Consider the following 20,625-nt stretch of genomic DNA (forward strand, 5'->3'; position numbering starts at 1 on the left):
CTTGCCCCCCTAGGCTTCTTTGGGTGGCAGGGCAGGAATCAGGATACAAGATGAACGAATAAATGAATGAATGACCATAGCTCTAAGGTCACCTTTAACCCAAACATGTATATGGTGAGTCACTTCTTAATTATTTTAGCATATATTTGTGGTAGTGATGTTAGGGTTGCCAGGTCAGAAGCATCCCAAAACCTGAGATTTGAGGGGCGGGCCCTAGTGATGTCACGGGGCGGGCCCGAGTGATGTCATTAAGCATGATACATTAAGCATCATTCACAGTTGCTTGGAGCATACAATTAAAAAAAAATATCTGATTGGAAATTAAGATAGAAATCTTAGCTAACAGATGGAGCCTGGGTAGGGAACATTTAATCTAGCCTACTTGCTTTCAGCAAGAAGGGTTAAGTGCCTTCAGGCCAGGGCAGTCACCAGAAGGCCACTGCAAAGACAAAGGAGCCTAGTGTTGTGGAGATGTTAGATGGGAGCTTTGGGGAGTAAAGATGGAGGCTCCTGAAGGCTGCAATTCTAAACATACTAAGGGGTTAGGCCCCATAGAACTCAACAGGACTGACTTCTAAGTAGATATAGTTTGGACTGTGCTGTTGGTAAACCTTGACTAAGGTTCCTCTGCAAAGACATCCATATCCAAGCAGGGTTGGCAATCCCCTGCCTGGAATACCCTGCCCTTATCTTTTAACGTGGCTGCTCCAAACGTTTTTACAGATTTGACCCTTTACTTCAGAAAGAGGTCTGAAAAATGAGTAAGACTAAGAAGTATCTTTTAAAATTGTTCTTTTCAATTCACTCTTGAATGAACATCATACCTAGGGCAGATCCACACCATTCATTTAAAGCACATTCAACACCCATTTGAAGCACATGAATCCCACCACAGAATCATGGGAACTGCAGTTTGTTAAGAGTGGTGAGAACTATAAACTGTGAGGGGGAAATGACACTTCCCAGAATTCTTTAGGGGAAGTCATGCGCTTTAAATGAGAGTTGGATGTGCTTTACACATATTGTGTGAATCCACTTAATAAATTTTGCCTGCATGTAAATTGTTTTAATTAATTTTTCAAAATGAAAATAAGCTATAAACTGTAGTGGGTGACCATGGGCTACTCACCATCTCGCAGCCTATCTGCCCCGCAGGATGAAAACAATGGAGAACCATGACTACCCCAAGGCATACTTAAAATGTAAAGGAAGTATTGTACAACCATAGTATGAAATCGGATACTTATAGGGACACAGCATGACAAAACTGGGTGGAAGTAACGAGTGGGGTACCACAGGGCTCGGTCCTGGGCCCAGTGCTCTTCAATATTTTTATTAAGGACTTGGATGAGGAGGTACAGAGCACGCTTATTAAATTTGCAGATGATACAAAATTGGGGGGCATAGCTAATACTGTGGAAGACAGAAAGAAGATTCAAAGGGACCTTGATAGGCTGGAGCATTGGGCTGAAAACAACAGAATGAAATTCAACAGGGATAAATGCAAAGTTCTACACTTAGGAAAAAGAAACCAAATGCACAGTTATAAGATGGGGGATAATTGGCTCAGCAGTACGACATGTGAGAAGGATCTTGGAATTGTCGTTGATCACAAGCTGAATATGAGCCAACAGTGTGATGTGGCTGCAAAAAAGGCAAATGCTATATCAGGCTGCATTAACAGAAGTATAGTTTCCAAATCATGTGAAGTATTAGTTCTCCTCTATTCAGCACTAGTTAGGCCTCATCTTGAGTGCTGCGTCCAGTTCTGGTCTCTGCACTTCAAGAAGGATGCAGACAGACTGGAACAGGTTCAGAGGAGGGCAACAAAGATGATCAGGGGACTGGAAACAAAGCCCTATGAGGAGAGACTGAAGGAACTGGGCAAGTTTAGCCTGGAGAAGAGCTGAGGGGAGATATGATAGCACTCTTCAAGTACTTGAAAGGTTGCCACACAGAGGAGGGCCGGGATCTCTTTTCGATGGTCCCAGAGTGCAGGACACGGAATAATGGGCTCAAGTTGCAAGAAGCCAGATTTCGACTGGACATCAGGAAAAGCTTCCTAACTGTTAAAGCCATATGACAATGGAACCAATTACTAGAGAGGTAATGGGCTCTCCAACACTGGAGGCATTCAAGCGGCAGCTGGACAGCCATCTGTCGGGAATGCTTTGATTTGGATTCCTGCATTGAGCAGGGGGTTGGACTTGATGGCCTTATAGGCCCCTTCCAACTCTACTATTCTATGAAAATATTTATATAAGCATGACTATCAAATATGTTTATTATTTATACAACCTGTAAAGATATTTATAGAGGTATCCGGAGCACGGTCTTGTCCTCATTTATTGGATGAGTTTCAGTTGGTACAGCTCGAGGACGTTGACAAGGTGCTTGGACTGGTACGTGCAACCACTTCTGTACTGGATCCTTGCCCCTCTTGGCTAGTGAAAGCTGGCAGGACTGGAACAGCCGGCTGAGCCAGGGAAGTGATAAATGCCTCCTTGAGAGAGGGAGTGGTCCCTAGTTGTTTGAAAGAGGCGGTAGTGAGACCACTCCTGAAGAAACCTTCCCTGGATCCAGATAATTTGAACAACTATAGATCGGTAGCAAATGTTCCATTCCTGGGCAAGGTCTTAGAACATGTGGTGGCCAGCCAGCTCCAGGTGCTCTTGGATGAAACTGATTATCTAGATCCGTTTCAATCCGGTTTTAGGCCCGGTTTTGGCACCGAAACAGCCTTGGTCGCCCTGTATGATGACCTATGTCGGGAGAGGAACAGGGGGAGTGTAACTCTGTTGATTCTCCTTGATCTCTCAGCTGCTTTTGATACCATCGACCATGGTATCCTTCTGGGGAGACTCACGGAGTTGGGAGTTGGAGGTACTGCTTGGCAGTGGCTCCGCTCCTACTTGGTAGACTGCCTCCAGAAGGTAGGGCTTGGGGACCATTGTTCGATACCCTGGACTCTCCATTGTGGAGTCCTGCAGGGATCGGTTCTGTCCCCTATGCTTTTTAACATCTACATGAAGCCACTGGGTGCGGTCATCAGGAGTTTTGGAGTGCGTTGTCACCAGTATGCTGATGACACGCAACTCTATTTCTCCTTTTCATCTTCATCAGGTGAGGCTGTTAATGTGCTGAACCGTTGCCTGGCCGCGATAATGGACTGGATGAGAGCTAATAAACTGAGGCTCAATCCTGACAAGACTGAGACGCTGTTGGTGAGTGCCTTCTCCGCCCAGATGGTGGATGTTCAACCTGTTCTGGATGGGGTTACACTCCCCCTGAAGGAACAGGTTCGTAGCTTGGGGGTTCTTTTTGATCCATTCCTGTCTCTCGAGGCTCAGGTGGCCTCGGTGGCACGGAATGCGTTCTACCACCTTTGTTTGGTAGCCCAGCTACGCCCCTATCTGGAAAGTGATGACCTCACTTCAGTCGTGCGTGCTCTGGTAACCTCTAGATTGGATTACTGCAATGCGCTCTACGTGGGGCTGCCTTTGAAGACAGTTCGGAAACTACAGCTAGTGCAAAACGCAGCTGCTAGACTGTTGACGAGGACCAGGCGGTCTGCACATATAACACCTGTCCTGGCTCGTTTGCACTGGCTACCTATTTGTTTCCGGGCTAAATTCAAAGTGCTAGTTTTGACTTATAAAGCCTTACACGGCGCGGGACCACAATACCTAGCGAAACGCCTCTCCCGATATGAACCTACCCGCTCACTACATTCAACATCAAAGGCCCTCCTCCGAGTCCCGACCCACAGAGAGGCTCGGAGGGTTGTAACAAGATCCAGGGCCTTTTCAGTAGTGGCCCCCGAATTATGGAACAGTCTCCCCAATGAGGTACGCCTGGCGCCTACACTTTTATCTTTTCGGCGCCAGGTTAAAACCTTTTTATTCTCCCAGGCATTTTAACTTATTTTTTAGCTTTCAATTTATACCAGGCTGTTTTACTGTTTAATATGTATGCTTTTTACTGACCTTTGTAATTTTATTGTATTTTACTCTATGTTGAGCACCGCCCTGAGAGCCTTTTGGCTGTGGGCGGTATAGAAATTGAAATAAATAAAATAAAATAAATAAATAAATCCTATGTTTGTTTACTCAGAAGCAAGTCCCAGTGTATCCAACGGGGCTTACTCAACCAGGGAAAACTGTACCCTGAAGTGATAAGGTACTTGTTCTTTTAACAAGTCTTTTTAAGTCGATACCTTATCCCAGTCTGCGTCTGTGTTGGAATTGCTTTTTAATATGTTTTTAAACCTTTTCTTTAAAAAAATGTTTTTGAAGCTTTTAAAAATGTTTTTAAAGATGTTTTGTTTTAATATATTTTAAAGTCTGTTTTTATGATTTTTAAAGTGTTTTTAGTGCTTTTGTTTGCCGCCCTGGGCTCCTACTGGGAGGAAGGGCGGGATATAAATCAAATAATAAATAAATAAAAATAAAGAAAGAAATTTCATTCATTTTTTAAAAAAATCAGTATTAGTTTCCTACATAATAAAAACTGTGATAAACCCTGCCTAATTTCTTTAAGAATAGGGTTGGAGGGAGAGAGAAAGATTTACAACACAAACACAAGTCTGCGCTATGTTTACTCACAAGTCCCATTAATTTACAGCACAATCCTAACCATGTCTACTCAAAAGTAAGTCCTAATGGAGTTCGATGGGGTTTACTCCAGGTACATGCTTTACTCCCAGAAATTGCTTTACTCCCAGAAAAGCAGATATTGGATTAAATACTTTCATATTTCATAGCCCAGGGTCTGACTCTTGGACAGAAGAGGAAAAAAAACGTTAAGCCGTATTACTTATGCAAACTGCAAAAATCTTAAAGCCACCATTTTCTGACGTTCAGCCTAGGCATGCCTGGATCAACAAGTCACAACTCTGGCTTCATTGGCTACAATCCTGAAAGGGCGGGGTTACAGCCAGAGCTTTGAAAAGTTACTTTTTTAAACTACAACTCCCATTAGCCCCAGCCAGCATGGTCACTGGATTGGGCTGATGGGAGTTGTAGCTAGAGCAAGGATCTGTAAAAAAAAAAAAGTCATGCGGGGGGGCAGTTGACGTTTTGGTGTATATGTCAGGAACTAGACCACCTAGAAACTTAATTTTTTTTTAAATTGAAGCTGAGAGTCCAGAGATTAAGGGGTGCTAGATAGAGAGCCGGAGCCCCCCCAAAACCAGAGACTCCAGCCAAAAACCAGAGATTACACAACATGGAGGCAATTCTGGCCGGAGGTGAGAAAGGCAAGGGCGGGGCCTGAGACTCCGGCCATTTGCCGGAGATCTGGCAACCCTAAGTGATGTTGTTGTCACCCTCCTTAGGTCAGGTTGCAACCCAGTGATGGATCCCAAACCACCAGCTGAAGACTGCTAGTACATAAAAACATAAGAAGAGTCCTGCTGGATCAGGCCAATGGTTCATCTAGTCCAGCATCCTAATCTCACAGTATTTAACCAGATGCCTCATGGGAAGCTCAAAAGCAGGACTTAAGCACAACAGCACTCACCTCACTTGTGATTCCCAGCAACTAGTATTCAGAGGCATGCTGGCTCTGACAACAGAGGTAAAACATAGCCATTGTGGCTAGTAGTCATTGATAGCCTTATTATGCACAAATTTGTCTAATCCTCTTAAACCCAATCCAAGCTGGTGGCCATCATAACTTCTTATGGGTGCAAACCCCACAGTATAAGAACATAAGGGGCTTGACTGTGTATGAAAGAAGTGCATCCTCTTTCTTTATCTTTAAAGCACACACAACCCTCAACAACAGAAAAAATGGTGGCAATGGCAACAGAGGGCTCTTCTTATATAGGCTTACTTCCATGCTGGCTCACAGAAAAAGCCAGTAAGTTGGCTTTCAAGACAGGAATGGCTAATTGGGCTGTAAGTGGGTTTGGGCAGGAAAAAGGATGGCTTTCACTGATGAAAGCAGGAGTCCTTGTGCACTTGCAACGAGCCCTATTCTTCACAATAATGAACATGAGCCCTCTTCCCCCAAGTCACATTATTATTACTACTACTACTACTACTACTACTACTATTACTATTATTATTACTACATAGGCCCTTCTCCTGTCTGCTTTATCCTGTGAACAATTTACTCATAACTTGTCTGCACTGATTTTAAAGAAAAAAAAAGGATCCTTGGTTAAAGTTATCACCAAAGATTTTTAGATAACACACAAAAAACCTTTATCACAGTATGATTCCCTGAAAAGCAAAATGGCTGCAATAAACCATACTTAAGGAAGATACCCTAACCTCAGCAAGAATTTCAGAGTAAACATTTGAAATTGGCTTGTTAGCACTAACTGTCAGATACAGACTAATGTTTTCTAACAGACTATTCCAGACCAGACCTTCTATTCTTTAAACATGTATGCTGATTATAATCTTTCTCCTGTGACGTGAAATGTCGAAGCCAAAACATTTGGCAATCATATTGGATTCAGTTAACACTGTATGAGTAACACTGAGCAAAACAGCCCAACACACCCTATGACACATCAAATAATATGGTTAAGCCAATTTGTAGAAAACAGAGTTTTCAGAAACTATTTGAAATATGTTTTTAGAGCATTGGTGATTTAGCACATAATGTCAAAATGGCTGGACTTTCTAAATGATGTTTTTCCCAGTATTAATTGCATAGTTGTTACATACAATCCAAATATCTTTCCTCAAGCTAGCACTTGTGTTGCAAGGAAATCACAGTACTCAAACTGTAAATTTTGGAAACTTTGTTTTCCCCACTCTAGCTAGGACAGTTAAGTGCTGTATGAAATAGGATTGTATCAGCTTTGTTTCTTTTTAAATTCAATGTACCATCTACCTCTGTGAACACTCGCAGAGCCCTTAAAAATGCAGCCAATAAGCGACATACTTGTCCCACCATCCCTAGATGCCCCAGGATTTTGTCATTTTGTTGTTCTTTTAATTCTGTGTGGTTTCCTGAAAAAAATGAAGAGGAAAATCTAACCATGGTTTTCACTTGCAGGAAGCGGCTGCCATACTTACAGAGCAATTCTAACTATAGAAAGCCAATGTAAGTTCTGCCAGCATATATTTTGCCTGTTCCAAACTCCGTTCAGAAGGAATTTGGAGCTAATTGACTTATCACCTTTTTTGCCAGCTAAGTTCCTTTGGGTTGCTAGGTCACGTGACTGAGTTGAAAGGGGCGTGGAATAGGTGTAAGCTTCTCCTTGCTCTACCCCCCCGAACACCCTTTGCAGGGGAACTTAGGCCAGTGTAAGGTCTGCCAGCTGAACTGGGGTGAGAGACTTAAGTTGGTGGTGTATCTCCCGCTCTACTGTGGGAGGGACTTACGCTAAGCCCTTGCTCAGCTAGGAAAGCCCAAACCCCACTAAATCCAAATTCTGTCATCCTGGCTGATCTTGAATTTGGCTTGTGCTGCAGGAGGTCAGTAGAATGAGAGGTTGGCACTGCATAGGGCAGGGGTGGCTAATCTGTAGCCCATGGGCATATCTGTACCCCAGGTTTGTGACCTCCCAAAGTTTGTCTTTTTTTAAATTACTGACTGCTTCCATGGGTCCACTGCTGTCATGACATGATGGCAAAAGTTTTTTAGGACTGACCACTTCAGCTCCCCTGCTGTGATTCTGTGATACCATATCTTGAGTACCCCCAGAATGTCACGTGGGGGGAGCAGAGAGGAGATTGTTCTGTAGGAAAGCAGAAATGCTTGCACTGACGGGATATTTTCCTTAGCGCTAAAAGAATACAACCCACTGAAAACAGAACCTCTTCAGAAGATAGGGAGGGGTGTATAGGTTCAATGGCCTAAAACAAAACTCAAACAAAACTCTGCATGCCCTAATTTTTTCCAATGTTGTAAACCTATGAAAACCAGGGATCATTCTTGAGAAAGCTTGAGTCTGCTTAGTAGGCTGTGAACCAATACAACCAACTTTGGATATTCTCTTTAGGAAATGCTAAAACCTTTCTATAATGCACCCCAACCGTAACCATTACAACCCTGCCTGTCTTGTATTAACATATCTTAACCATTCCAGCTTGGATCCCAACATTATCTGCAGATCAAATTGTTGTTCCGAGTATTTATACACTTCAAGCACCCCCTTTCTTTGTAGTGTATAAGGAATTATGACTGATAATGCCAGGGAGACACATACAAGTTTGGGTTCAGAAAACTTTAGCATGTTGCGAACAGGGATGTAGTCATCTGGGGTCTCAGGGGGTCTTACACCCCTTACTTTTTTCAGAACAGGGTCCCAGCAGGGTCCCTATGTTTCCATCATTCTGTGAGCCAATCAGTATGAAAGGGGAATGTGTGAGCCACTGAGAAGAGTCTTCTAACATGCTCTTTTGTCCTTTCCTGCTGATTGGAACCAATTAGAGTGAAAGGAGGTGAGTTAGCCAGTGAGAGGACTCTTCTAATTAGCTAACACTCTCCCCTTTCATGTTTATTGGTGTCTAGGAACGTCTGCTGTTGTGGGAGAAGGCACTAACAAGGATCTCATTCTCAACCCAGCAGCAAAAAAAGGGGGAGAGGCATGGTTGTGACTAATATTAAGGGACCCTGTGTGAGGCGTCCTTCCCTGGCTCTCCCTGTCAGGTTCCTACCTGCTCGTGGTTACTGCATGTCTCTAGGCACCACCAGGGACTCCACCAGTCCGGACCGCACTCTCTTATGGTTTACCTATCCGCTCTAGCACAGATCTCAACAGATCCCCCTGCTAGGCAACCACCAGTAATGTCCCAATACTAGTATTCCCAGAGACTCTGAATACTGGTATTGTTATTCTCTTCACCGCTGCCACCATTTGTTACAGTTCCCCTTCAGTCTTGGTCATTACCTTACCCTCCCTTCTGGTCTGTGAAACCCCAGCCAAGGATCAGGCCTTTGGTAAACCAAATTAAGTATTTATTACAGATAACAAAGCTAACAAGATTAACAAGATTTCTTCTTAAGGCACATAAGCATATGGTTTTACTCAATACTAATCCGAACTCCACCTCCCTCCTTCTCCACTCTCTCCTGGCAAACCACTCTCTCAAACCCCACCAAGCAATCCACTCTTTCTCTTCCCCCCCCCGATTCCACTCTCACTCTCGCTCTTCCTTTTATACATTCAGCCATTTTAAACACTCAGCCAATCATCTCGCATTCTACTGCCCATTCAGTCCCCCTCCTCTTTCACTCCACTTACCATGTATCTTCTAAAACAACAACACTTACCATATATACATTAATATAGGAACATCACATTTCCCCCCCCTTAAACAACAGCAGAGTATTACTCCTGTTCCAGGATTTATACGTCGCGTTAACAAATAAAAGTCTCTATGGGGAAAATGTCTTTCTTTGTTCCTCCGTCTGGTCACGTCACTGCAGTCCCAGCCACTTGCCTGGAAAGTCCATCGGCCAGTACATTGTCCTTGCCTTTTATGAACTGGAAGTCCACTTGATAGTCCTGTAGGGCCCAGGACCACCTCTGCAGCATAGTGTTATGGTTTTTCATAGTCTGCAACCACAACAAGGCCCGATGATCCGTAGTCACTGTGAATCTTCGTCCCCACACGTATGGGCGCAACTTGTTCAGTCCCCACACGACCGCTAGGTACTCCTTCTGGACCAATGAATAGTTTTTCTTCCTCGGCGTCAGCTTGCGACTCAGGTACGCCACTGGATGTCTGGTGCCTTCTCTCTCCTGTAGCAAGACGACTCCCAGCGCCAGGTCCGACGCATCTGTAGCCACGATGAATGGTTTCTCATAGTCTGGTGCTATTAATATGGGTCCTTGGCACAAGGCTTGCTTCAGTAGATCAAAAGCCTTCTGACATTCATCCGTCCATACCACACACTCAGAACACTTCTTCTTTGTTAATTCATGCAAGGGGGTTGCTATTTCCCCAAAATTTCTCACAAACTTCCTATAAAATCCAGCCACACCCAGAAATGCCCTTACTTGTTTTTTGGTTAAGGGGATAGGCCACGCTTGTATTGCCTCCACCTTGCTCCATAAGGGGGTGATTTTCCCACTCCCCACCTTATGTCCTAAATAGATTACTTCCTTTAGTCCAAACTGGCATTTCTTAGCTTTTATTGTGAGGCCTGCTTTTCTTAAGGCCTCCAATACTGTTGTCAGGTGTTGGACATGCTCAGGCACCGACTTGCTAAAAATGGCTACGTCATCGATATAGGCCACTGCAAAATCTGACATGCCTCGCAACACAGTATTGATTAGCCTCTGAAATGAACTTGGTGAGTTCCTTAGTCCCATGGGTAAGGTCACAAACTCATATAACCCATCTGGTGTACTGAAGGCAGTTTTGGCTCTGGATTGCTCGTCTAGTTCCATTTGCCAAAATCCTTTACAGAGATCTAGTGTAGAGATAATGGTTGCTGCCCCCAATAACTCTAACATTGCGTCTACCCTAGGCATAGGATACGCATCTGGGACAGTAATTTTATTGATTAGCCGATAATCAATGCAAAACCTTGTCGTTCCATCTTTCTTCGGAACCAGGACAATACTTGAGGCCCAGGGACTGATGGATTACCTGATCACTCCTAATTCCAGCATATCTTCCACCTCCTTTTTGATCTCATTCAAAACTTTCCCATTCACACGGTACAGAACAGATCTGATTGGGGCATGATCTCCAGTATCAATGGAATGTATAACCATACTGGTTCGGCCAGGTTTGTTGCTAAAGAGATTCCTATAGGTTTTCAAAACTCTCAGAATCTCTTCTTTTACTTCCTCCTTCACCTCCTCTGACCATTCCACTTGATCTACCCCTCCTTTGTCTTTGCTTTCCTGTACCAAATCTGGAAGTTCAGGCCCACTTCCCTCAGGGAATAAGGTAACTTGCAACACCTGTACATCCCTGTTATGGTAAGGCTTCAACATATTTACATGAACCACTTTGCTTTTGTTTAATTGATCTGTGGTGATTACATACGTCACTGTGTCAAGCCTTTCTCTGATGGTATATGGTCCTTCCCAGTTAGCCTGTAATTTGTCATGTTTCCTGGGTATGAACGCCATAACCATATCTCCCACATCATACACACGTTCCCTGGCTGTTCTGTCATACCAGTAACGTTGCTTCTCCTGTGCTTGACTCAAATTCTCTTTCACTACTTCCATCATTTGTTTCACTGGTTCACATCCACCCTTTCTTTCAGCAGGCATCCACAGTCTATATAAAATCCCATTCTCACACACAACTTGATTCCTCAGTTTGTCAGTGAAAGGAATCTGTTGGGTCAGGGCTTGTTCCTTTATCTGCTTCAAACTTATATCTTTATGCAGCTCTTCCCTGAATTGATCTACTTCTTCCCCAGAGACCACTTGATACAGTTTGTCTCCTTCAGTAGGCCTGCTAGTGGTTGCTATGGTGACCTGAGGCTGGTTAACAGATTCCACCCTGTTTGTTTCAGCCCCCCTTAATATGGCTTCTTTTTCTCTGCCAAGTTGCTGTCTGGTCACTACATAGATCTTTCCTTGGGTGCCCATTACATCCCTTCCCAGTATTACTGGTTCTTGTTGCTGGGCATTAATGACTACTTTATATCGGCCCTCTCGGCCTCTCCAAGTCATATCCACCAGGGCCACAGGCAAACTTTCTGGTTGACCCCTCACTCCTTGGATAGTCACAGTTTCCTGAGGTAATATTACCTCAGATTTTATTAAATCTGGCCTCAGTAATGTCTGAGCGGCACCAGTATCAAGCAATGCCCAATAATTTGCCCCTTGTACACTCACTTCCTCTCTCAGACTTGAATCAAGGTCTGTTACTTCTGTCCAGTTTATCTGGCAGAACTGAACCTTTTTCGCTGTTTCTAAAGCCTTGGGCTCTGTTTTCACTGCCCTTGTCTGAGCAGGATTACTAATGGGGTTGGCAACCTCACATTGAAAACGTAGGTGCCCCGGTCTACCACATTTGTAGCATAATTTCTCCTCACTTTTAGGGTACACAGATCCACTCTGGGGTGTCCTGTGCCCTTCAGATTTTAATGGAGGACTCACTCTCTGTGGTACCACATCCCTTCTGCCAGCACTATATGGTCTGGGTTTAAAATCTCTTGATGTTTTCCCCACCCAGCCAGTTCTATTGGAGGCAAAGTGATCCGCCATCTCTGCGGCCTCCTGCACAGATGTAGGGGAACGGTCTTTGACCAGGAGCCTTATTTCTGGTGGTAACTGATGGTATAATTGATCCAATATCATGAGGTTTTTCACCTCCTCCACAGACTGAGCTTTTGCACTTGTCAGCCATTTCCCAAATATGTCCATCAGTTTTGCCCCCAGCTCCACAAAAGACCTCCCTGTCTGTATCTGGCAGTTTCTGAAAAGCTTTCTAAAATAATCAGGCACCAGTCTGAATCTTTTAAACACTGCTTCTTTGAATTCAGCATAGGTGACGGGCCTGTCTGAAGGGAAATATTGGTATACCTCAGCCAATTCCCCTTTAATCAGGTTTGATAAATACTGCATGTATTTATCTTCAGGTAGCCCCCACAACTGAGCTGCTTTTTCGAAGGTGCTGAGGTAAATTTGAGGATCTTGACCAGGTTCATAGACAGCAAAGTCCTTTGGAGTAATTTCAATTTTTGCTCCATCTCTGTCCTTTCTTGTTTCATCAGAATGAAACTTCTCTCTTTCAAATTTTAACTTTTCTACTTGTAATTCGGCATCCACTGCTCGTTGCTTCTCCCTCTCCTCAAACCCCAATCTCATTCTCTCAGTTTCCATCTTCAACTTCTCAGCTTCCAACTCTCGCTGTTTATCTTTTTCCTCAGCCTCAAAGACCCGCTGCTTTTCTTTCTCATCAGCCTCCCTCCTCAATCTCTCAGCTTCCAACTCCCTCTGCTTGTCTTTTTCCTCAGCCTCCCATCTTAACTTCTCTCTCAAGTACTCTATATAAGCGGGATTGCTTAAATATCCTTCTGGGGTCTCTTCTCTGACAGGTTGTTTTTGCTGGGCAGTTGCAAATCCTATAAGTGCTACCCTCAATTCATCTACCCCTTTACCCTCGTGAGGTAAATTGAATGTTATGCACTTCTCCACCAGCTCCTCTCTTTTCATTTTTATGTATTCAGCCATGGTGTTTGAGTTCACTCACTCTTTGCCACACACTCTTTGCCAGTCACTCTCACAAGAAATCTTGTTTTGTTATTTCTGTTTGCCACACCACTGTATCTGGATTCTCTGTTGTTCGTATCCCACCGCTACTGACACCACATGTGATGCGTCCTTCCCTGGCTCTCCCTGTCAGGTTCCTACCTGCTCGTGGTTACTGCATGTCTCTAGGCACCACCAGGGACTCCACCAGTCCAGACCGCACTCTCTTATGGTTTACCTATCCGCTCTAGCACAGATCTCAACAGATCCCCCTGCTAGGCAACCACCAGTAACGTCCCAATACTAGTATTCCCAGAGACTCTGAATACTGGTATTGTTATTCTCTTCACCGCTGCCACCATTTGTTACAGTTCCCCTTCAGCCTTGGTCATTACCTTACCCTCCCTTCTGGTCTGTGAAACCCCAGCCAAGGATCAGGCCTTTGGTAAACAAAATTAAGTATTTATTACAGATAACAAAGCTAACAAGATTAACAAGATTTCTTCTTAAGGCACATAAGCATATGGTTTTACTCAATACTAATCCGAACTCCACCTCCCTCCTTCTCCACTCTCTCCTGGCAAACCACTCTCTCAAACCCCACCAAGCAATCCACTCTTTCTCTTTCCCCCCCCGATTCCACTCTCACTCTCGCTCTTCCTTTTATACATTCAGCCATTTTAAACACTCAGCCAATCATCTCGCATTCTACTGCCCATTCACTCCCCCTCCTCTTTCACTCCACTTACCATGTATCTTCTAAAACAACAACACTTACCATATATACATTAATATAGGAACATCACACCCTGCACTTCTGAATTTGCCACTGCCCTACTGGTTGTGAAGCATATTTAAAGTGGATTTTAAAGGAATCTCAGCAGCTTTCTGTGTCTTTAAATAACCTTTCATTTTAACCTCCTCAATAGTCTCTTTTGAATCCACATTACACAACAAAGAATTCATATTCTTCATATTCTGTAAAAAAAAAAAAAGGTTCTCCAGAGATCAACATATTAAAGATCAATGCCAACAGTAAATATAAAACTATGATGCAGCTGTTGCTCCTAATATGTTATTATGTCAAACATGTTCAGAAGCTTTTAAACAAACATCTGTTCGGAAAAGCAGTAGTTTTCTGAAGTATGTCCATGCAACCATATTTGACTAATCTGCAGTGTATAGTGATCATTCAGAAATCAGCTGTGGATTGCTCAAGATTTCAGAGGAAATAATTCATTATGAGACAAAATCAAATCAGATATAATGTAATCACAAAACATACTTATTTAACTTAATAAATGCATGTAATTTCATCATCATCATCATCATCACAGTTCATTTGTATGCCGCCTTTTCATACAAATCTATGCTCAAGGCAGCACACATCATGAAAAACAGTTACATAATTCAATCAGTTGCAAAACAAAATGCAAAAATTTCACACTGTAGCAAACCGGCTAAGGAATGCTTGGTGTATTATAACAATTAAAATCTCCACACAGGGACATTGCTGTTCTGAAATTAGCCAGACGTGGAATTAAAATGATGTTTCTGCATAACACTAAATATATCACTCTTCCCCCCACAACAGTCCCAGAATACCTGTCTCCATGGACAAGATCCTAAGGATGTATACTCAAAAGTAAGTCTAATTTGGTTAAGTCAACAAAGGTTCCCTCCCCTCCCCTGGCTCTATTTTAAAGAGGCTTCTGCTACTGACCTTTAATTAGTGTATATCTGCTTACTCTCACTCAGCAGGGGAAAACATAAATCATCTTACCTAGTCACCATTACTAAGCCACCATGCTCTTTCTGTACTTTTTACTATTTAGCATAATGGAATAAACAGATACATGAACTTAGATAATATAGTAGTAGTAGTAGTAGTAGAAACTTTATTATACATAGCCAAAGGCCTTAACAATATATACAAGTATTGGTTAAAAGGCCCTTCTGGTCATATAATGTGCCACAGAAATGGTTCTGATGTTTGAGGGTGTTATGTGATCTTTAACGTGATCATTATGTGATCTTTAATGAGACAGTGAGAGACAGTGAGAGAGCACCAGCAATTATATTCACAAGTGGAAATAAACAGATAACAGAAATGCCATATACAAACAACCGTCAAATGATTTCTTTAATTCTGATTTTGTTACAAGGTGATTTCAATAGTTACCAGTAGAATTTGCACAGTAAAGATGGCAGCTGTCTAGTGAAGTCTTCAGAAACATGCTATGCTTAATTTCTCATATTCAGTGGCAATCAATATGCCAATGTGCATTCTGCCCTGGTTGTCCCAATGCTATCCATTGCTGAATTAGTTAAGAAAAAAAATTGAGAATTTGCCAATGGCTCCAAAAGGCACACCTTGAGCCTTTAATGCGACAGCATATGGAAGAGATAGAAGTTGCAATTACCAATAGCAAAATACACGAAGTGATAAAAAACTCAAACTTGGAAAATCTCCAGGGCTAGATGGCTTTGGATGTGAAATATACAAAGAGTTTAAAGAGATTCTTATACCTCAGTTGATATTGTTGTTTAATGATATAATGCAGAATGGTGCAATGCTGAATTCTTGGGCTGAGGCAAAATTAGTGGTAGAAGCGAAACTGGGAAAGATGTTAGTCTGCTAGGATCTTACTGTCCAATTGCTCTTATCAATCAGCACGTGAAGATCCTATCAGAGGTTTCAGCTGCTTGATTTAAGTTATAATCCATTACACATTTACCTGGAATTAAATCCCATTGAAACCAATGGAGCTTACATCTGAGTAGGCATGTATTGGATTGCAGCCTTAATCTTTTCATAGAGAAATATGTTCACACAGATCAAAAAGAGTTTGTGCCAAAATGGGAGATTGCAGACCCTATTCATCAGATTCTCAGTCTGGTCCATAAAAGTGCAAAAGATCAAAGTTCCCTCACCTTGCTTTCACTCGACGTTTCCAAGGCCTTCAACAGAGTGGAATGGGTCTTTTTGTGAGAATTCTTTGTTCCTGAACTTTGGACCTAGATTCTTTAATGTTGTCGGTCAAATTTCCTCAGACTTAAAGGTGAAGGTGAGGGTGAATGGACTTGATTCTTCAGCCTGTCATTGAGCAGGGGCACCTGGCAGAGTTTCTCTCTGTCTCCTATAATTTTTATATCAGTTATGGAAACACTGGGAAACGTCATCAGGGATGATGGAGCAATAAAGGACTTTCAAACAGGTGAAAAAAGGCATGTCATAAATATGTTAGTTGACAACCCGCTATTAATGCTCGCAGAATTTCTCACAGAATTTAGGGAAGCAACAGGTCTGGAGGTGAACTATGTGAAGTCATCAATGATGTGTATAGAAGTACCTGCGGTTGTACAAGGGCATTAAGCCAAATGGGTTCAGTTACCTTGGTGTACAGGTAACAAAAGAATTGCTTCAACTTAAGAAATGTAACTTTGATCCGTTGGTGAAGGAGCTTAGGCAGCACTTACAGAAATGGTATAAGTTGAATCTCTCTTGGCTCAGAGGAATATTGGTGGTTAAAATGACTATCTCGCCTAAGCTCCTTTTCCTCTTTCAGTTGCTCCCAATTAAGGTTGACAGATAAATAATATGAAAATGGCAAAAGTTTTTGAACAGCTTCATTAACAGGGGCAAGCATTCTAGAGTTAGCAAACGTATACCACATGCTAAACGCTAAATGGGGGGTTGGGTATACCCTCTCTTCAACATTATTACGATGTCTGCAATCTTAAGCAGCTGCTTCAGATAATAAGAGGGGACCCTGATATAGATAAAACACTCCCCTTTTTAAATATCATCACCCCACAACGGGTGCGAGACCTTGACAATCCTTTTTATAAAGCAACATCAACGGTTTGGAAGAAATGGGCCCATTTGCTAGCACCTCATGACTTGCCATTACTACCTTTTCTATAACATCCACATTTTAGAGAAGATTACAAACTTAGACAGTACAAGGACTGGGCACAAAAGGGTTTTATAGAATGCAAGATTTATTCAAAGATGGGTGTTCCTTATCTGAAGAGCAGATTAGAGTGCAATTAGGAGAAGTGCACCCAACTTGGTTTCAAATAGTCCAAATTCAACTTTTCAATTCTTGTATCTCTCATTTGACTGCTCTAAATAGAAGTCTGACCTTTTAAAAAAAAGTATTAAAGTTGATGTGAGTTTGAAAGGCATGTTTTCTTTTCCATATAAAATTTTGCTATCAGAATCTCTTCTGCCTTTAACAGGATGGAAGGCAAAGTTGGAAGACGATCTGAATACACAATTTGATGAAGTTCAGTAGCAATTATTGTGGACTAAACCCCTTCTCAAGACTATTTCTGCCCATGTACGGGCAACTATGTTAAAAGTTTTCTGTCGATGATATTGTACTCCCATTAAATTGAAGCAAACATATGTTGATTCATCTGAAACTTGTTGGAGGGGCTGTAACATGAGTAGCAACTACTTTTACGTGTGGTGGGACTGACCTGAAGTTAAAGTGTTTTGGCAGTAAATCTTCCAAGAAATTTCAGCAATTGTTTAGCAGCTGATTCCCTTGGATCCAGGCTTGGCTCTATTTTCATTGTATTCAGAAATGATGGCCAATGAGTGTGGTAAAGAGTTGATTGTTTTTTGATTAACAGCAGCATGACTGGTGATCACCTAATCACCAAGCACTGGTGATTAGGGTTGCCAGGTCAGAAGCATCCCAAACCATGAGATTTCTTTCTAAGGCCCTGGTGATGTCACAGGAGTGGGCCCTCGTGATGTCATTAAGCATGATACATTAAGCATTAACCACAGTTGCTTGGAGCATACCACTTAAACAACAAAAAAGCCTCTGACTGGAAATTAAGATAGAAATCTTAGCTAAATGAGGGTGTTTCCAGGTCCAGTTGAAATGACAGGATCATTCCTCCTCACCTGCTTAGGGAGCCTGGGTAAGGAACATTCAATCTACCCTACTTCCTTCTGGCAAGAAGGGTTTAAGTGCTCTCAAGCCAGTCCAGTCACTAGAAGGCCATTGTAGGACGAAGCGAGCCTAGTGTTATGGAAATGTTAGATAGGAGCACTCAGGAGTAAAGGTGGATAGCCCTGAAGGGTGCAATTCTAAGCCCATTTACTAAGGGACTAAGCCTCACAGAACTCAATGGGACTTACTTCTGGGTAGATATGGTTAGGATTGTGCTGTTGGTAAGGCTTGACTAGGGAACCTCTGCAAAGATATTGGTATCAAAGCAGGATTGGCAACCCACTGCCTGGAATGCCATGCCCCTGCCTTTTAACATGGCTGCTCCAAACTTCATACGAACTTGGCCTTTCACTGCAGAGAGAGGTTTGAGAAATGAAAAAGAGTTAAGAAGATTCTCTGCCTGCCTACCCTGTGGACTGCTATAAACTCACTTTGACAGCCAACTCAATTCCAGTGAGAAATAACTGACAGAAAGAAAACACACGTAGTTTGATCTACCTTCACAGGCAGTAGTTTGGGAACAACAGCAATTGCAGCCTCACTTCCCAGTTTGTGAGTTCTCTTTTGCCACTATTGGGCAAGAAACAAACCATCATGCAAACAACAAGGAGCTGCAGGAGCACCTCTGTGAGATCCACGAGCAGAAGGCGGTCAACTTGCGGCGGCAGGCTGAGAACCGCGAGCTGCGCGACTTGTGCTGCTTCTTCGACGAGGACCGGCTCAAGGCCAAGCGCCTGGTGTGCCACTGGCAGCTCTTCGGGCACCATGTGGTGCAGGTGCTGTGTCACGAGGTGGCCACCTGCCTCCGCAAACTGGCTGGCCTGGAGGGCCTCCAGGAGCGCCTGGCTAAGGACAACCTGGAGCTGAAGGAACTCTGCCTGGCCTTCCTTGGAGCTCAGCCTGCCCTGTGGGCCCCATGACCTGGGCGATGGCAGCTCCAGCGCTGGCAGCGTCGGCAGCCCGGACCAACTCCACCCCGCCTGCACCCCTGATGACTAAACCCATGGGGAGAACGTCTCACTTCCTTCGCCCTCGCACGGGAAGATGGGCAAACCTTGCCCTAACCCACGGACTCTCCGTCCTTTGCTCCATGCTCCTGGCATCAAAGAACCTAGATGGGGCGCTATATTTGCCTCTGTTCCTATTTCTCCCGCCCAGCTGAAGATGTCATGCCCCGGGGAAATCTGTACCCGTCTTAGTCCCAAAGCAGGGCAGGGGTGGATGTATGTAATTTATTCTGAGTTTCTTTCATGGACATTTTTTTTCTTAATAATGTTATTTGTTATTTAGTTTAATTTTTGTAAATTGTATTGCTTTCATTGGCGTATTTTTATACTTGTGTTTTTCTTTGTAAGCCACCTCATATATATATATATATATATATATATATATATATATATAAAAAGGTCCATCAGTGGGTTTAAGGGGGTTGAGCTGAGCGCATGGAACCACTGTTGTTGCTGTGGATGTAAGGGAGTGAAGTCAGAGGTAAATGAAATGCAAATAGACAAAGAAAAAGACAGCGATGATTTCCTAATGCGATACCCTACCAACCACAAGAAGATTCCAATGAGCAAGACAGAAAACTCAGGATCCCATAACCAGTCAGGGTCCTTACCCAAAACTAAACAAAATCATGGCAGCCAGTCAGCCAAAGTCATAGAAATCCCTATGCACCACAACCTGACACGAGGTCTGCAGTTAGTGTAGAATGCTGTGGCACAATTGCTGATGTGAGACTCTATCATCACATAATACCGCTGCTCTCAAATCTGTACTGGTTGCCGATTTGCTACTAGACAAAGTTCAAGATGTGCTTTCCCTGTTATGGGTGCCACATAGTACTTGTTCTGCTCTTGTAAGAAATCAATCCTTTAGTGTGGCAGTACCTACGCTTTGGAACTCCCTGCCGTTGACATTAGGCAAGCACCTTCATTGTACTTTCATTGTACTCTTTTTGGCACCTGCTAAAAACTTTTTTGTTTAGGCAAGCCTACCCAGGAATGTACAAGCTATTATGCTTTTTATCTGTTTTTAACTCATTGTTGGTTTTATTATTTTGAATGTTTTAAATTACCTGTTTTTAACTGTTTTTGCCAATAATTTTATTTTTTAAATTCCTTCTGATGACATGGACTAGCATTGGCTCCCCAGGATTCCAAGCCACAGTCTTTTCCAGAGATTGGATTTTGGACCTTTGCATTCAAAGCATGTGCCCTACCACTGAGCTACAGCCCTTCCCGTTTAAAAAAGTACATTTTAAAATTGTTTTTTTCAATTCACTACTGAATGGATAGCATTCCTAGGGCAGATCCACACCATGCATTCAACACACATTTGAAGCACATGAATCCCACCACAGAATCATGGGAATCATGGATTTTTTTAAGGGTGATGGGAACTATAACTCTGAGGGAGAAACTACACTTCCCAGGATTCTTTAGGGGAAGTCATGTGCTTTAAATGCGAGTTGGATGTCCTTTAAATGTATTGTGTGGATCTACTTCAGAAACTTTGCCT

General features: G+C 42.9%; 1 long non-coding RNA gene and 1 pseudogene across 1 annotated transcript in view; one reads left to right on the top strand and one right to left on the bottom strand.

The window, feature by feature from the left end:
- Positions 1-20,625, bottom strand: part of LOC133380290 (uncharacterized) — a 56,712-nt gene that overhangs the window by 3,008 nt on the left and 33,079 nt on the right. The window lies entirely within an intron of this gene.
- On the top strand, positions 106-19,104 carry LOC133381977 (coiled-coil domain-containing protein 85B-like; annotated as a pseudogene).

The sequence above is a fragment of the Rhineura floridana genome, chromosome 3 (assembly GCF_030035675.1).
Source record: "Rhineura floridana isolate rRhiFlo1 chromosome 3, rRhiFlo1.hap2, whole genome shotgun sequence".
Classification (NCBI taxonomy): Eukaryota; Metazoa; Chordata; class Lepidosauria; order Squamata; family Rhineuridae; genus Rhineura; species Rhineura floridana.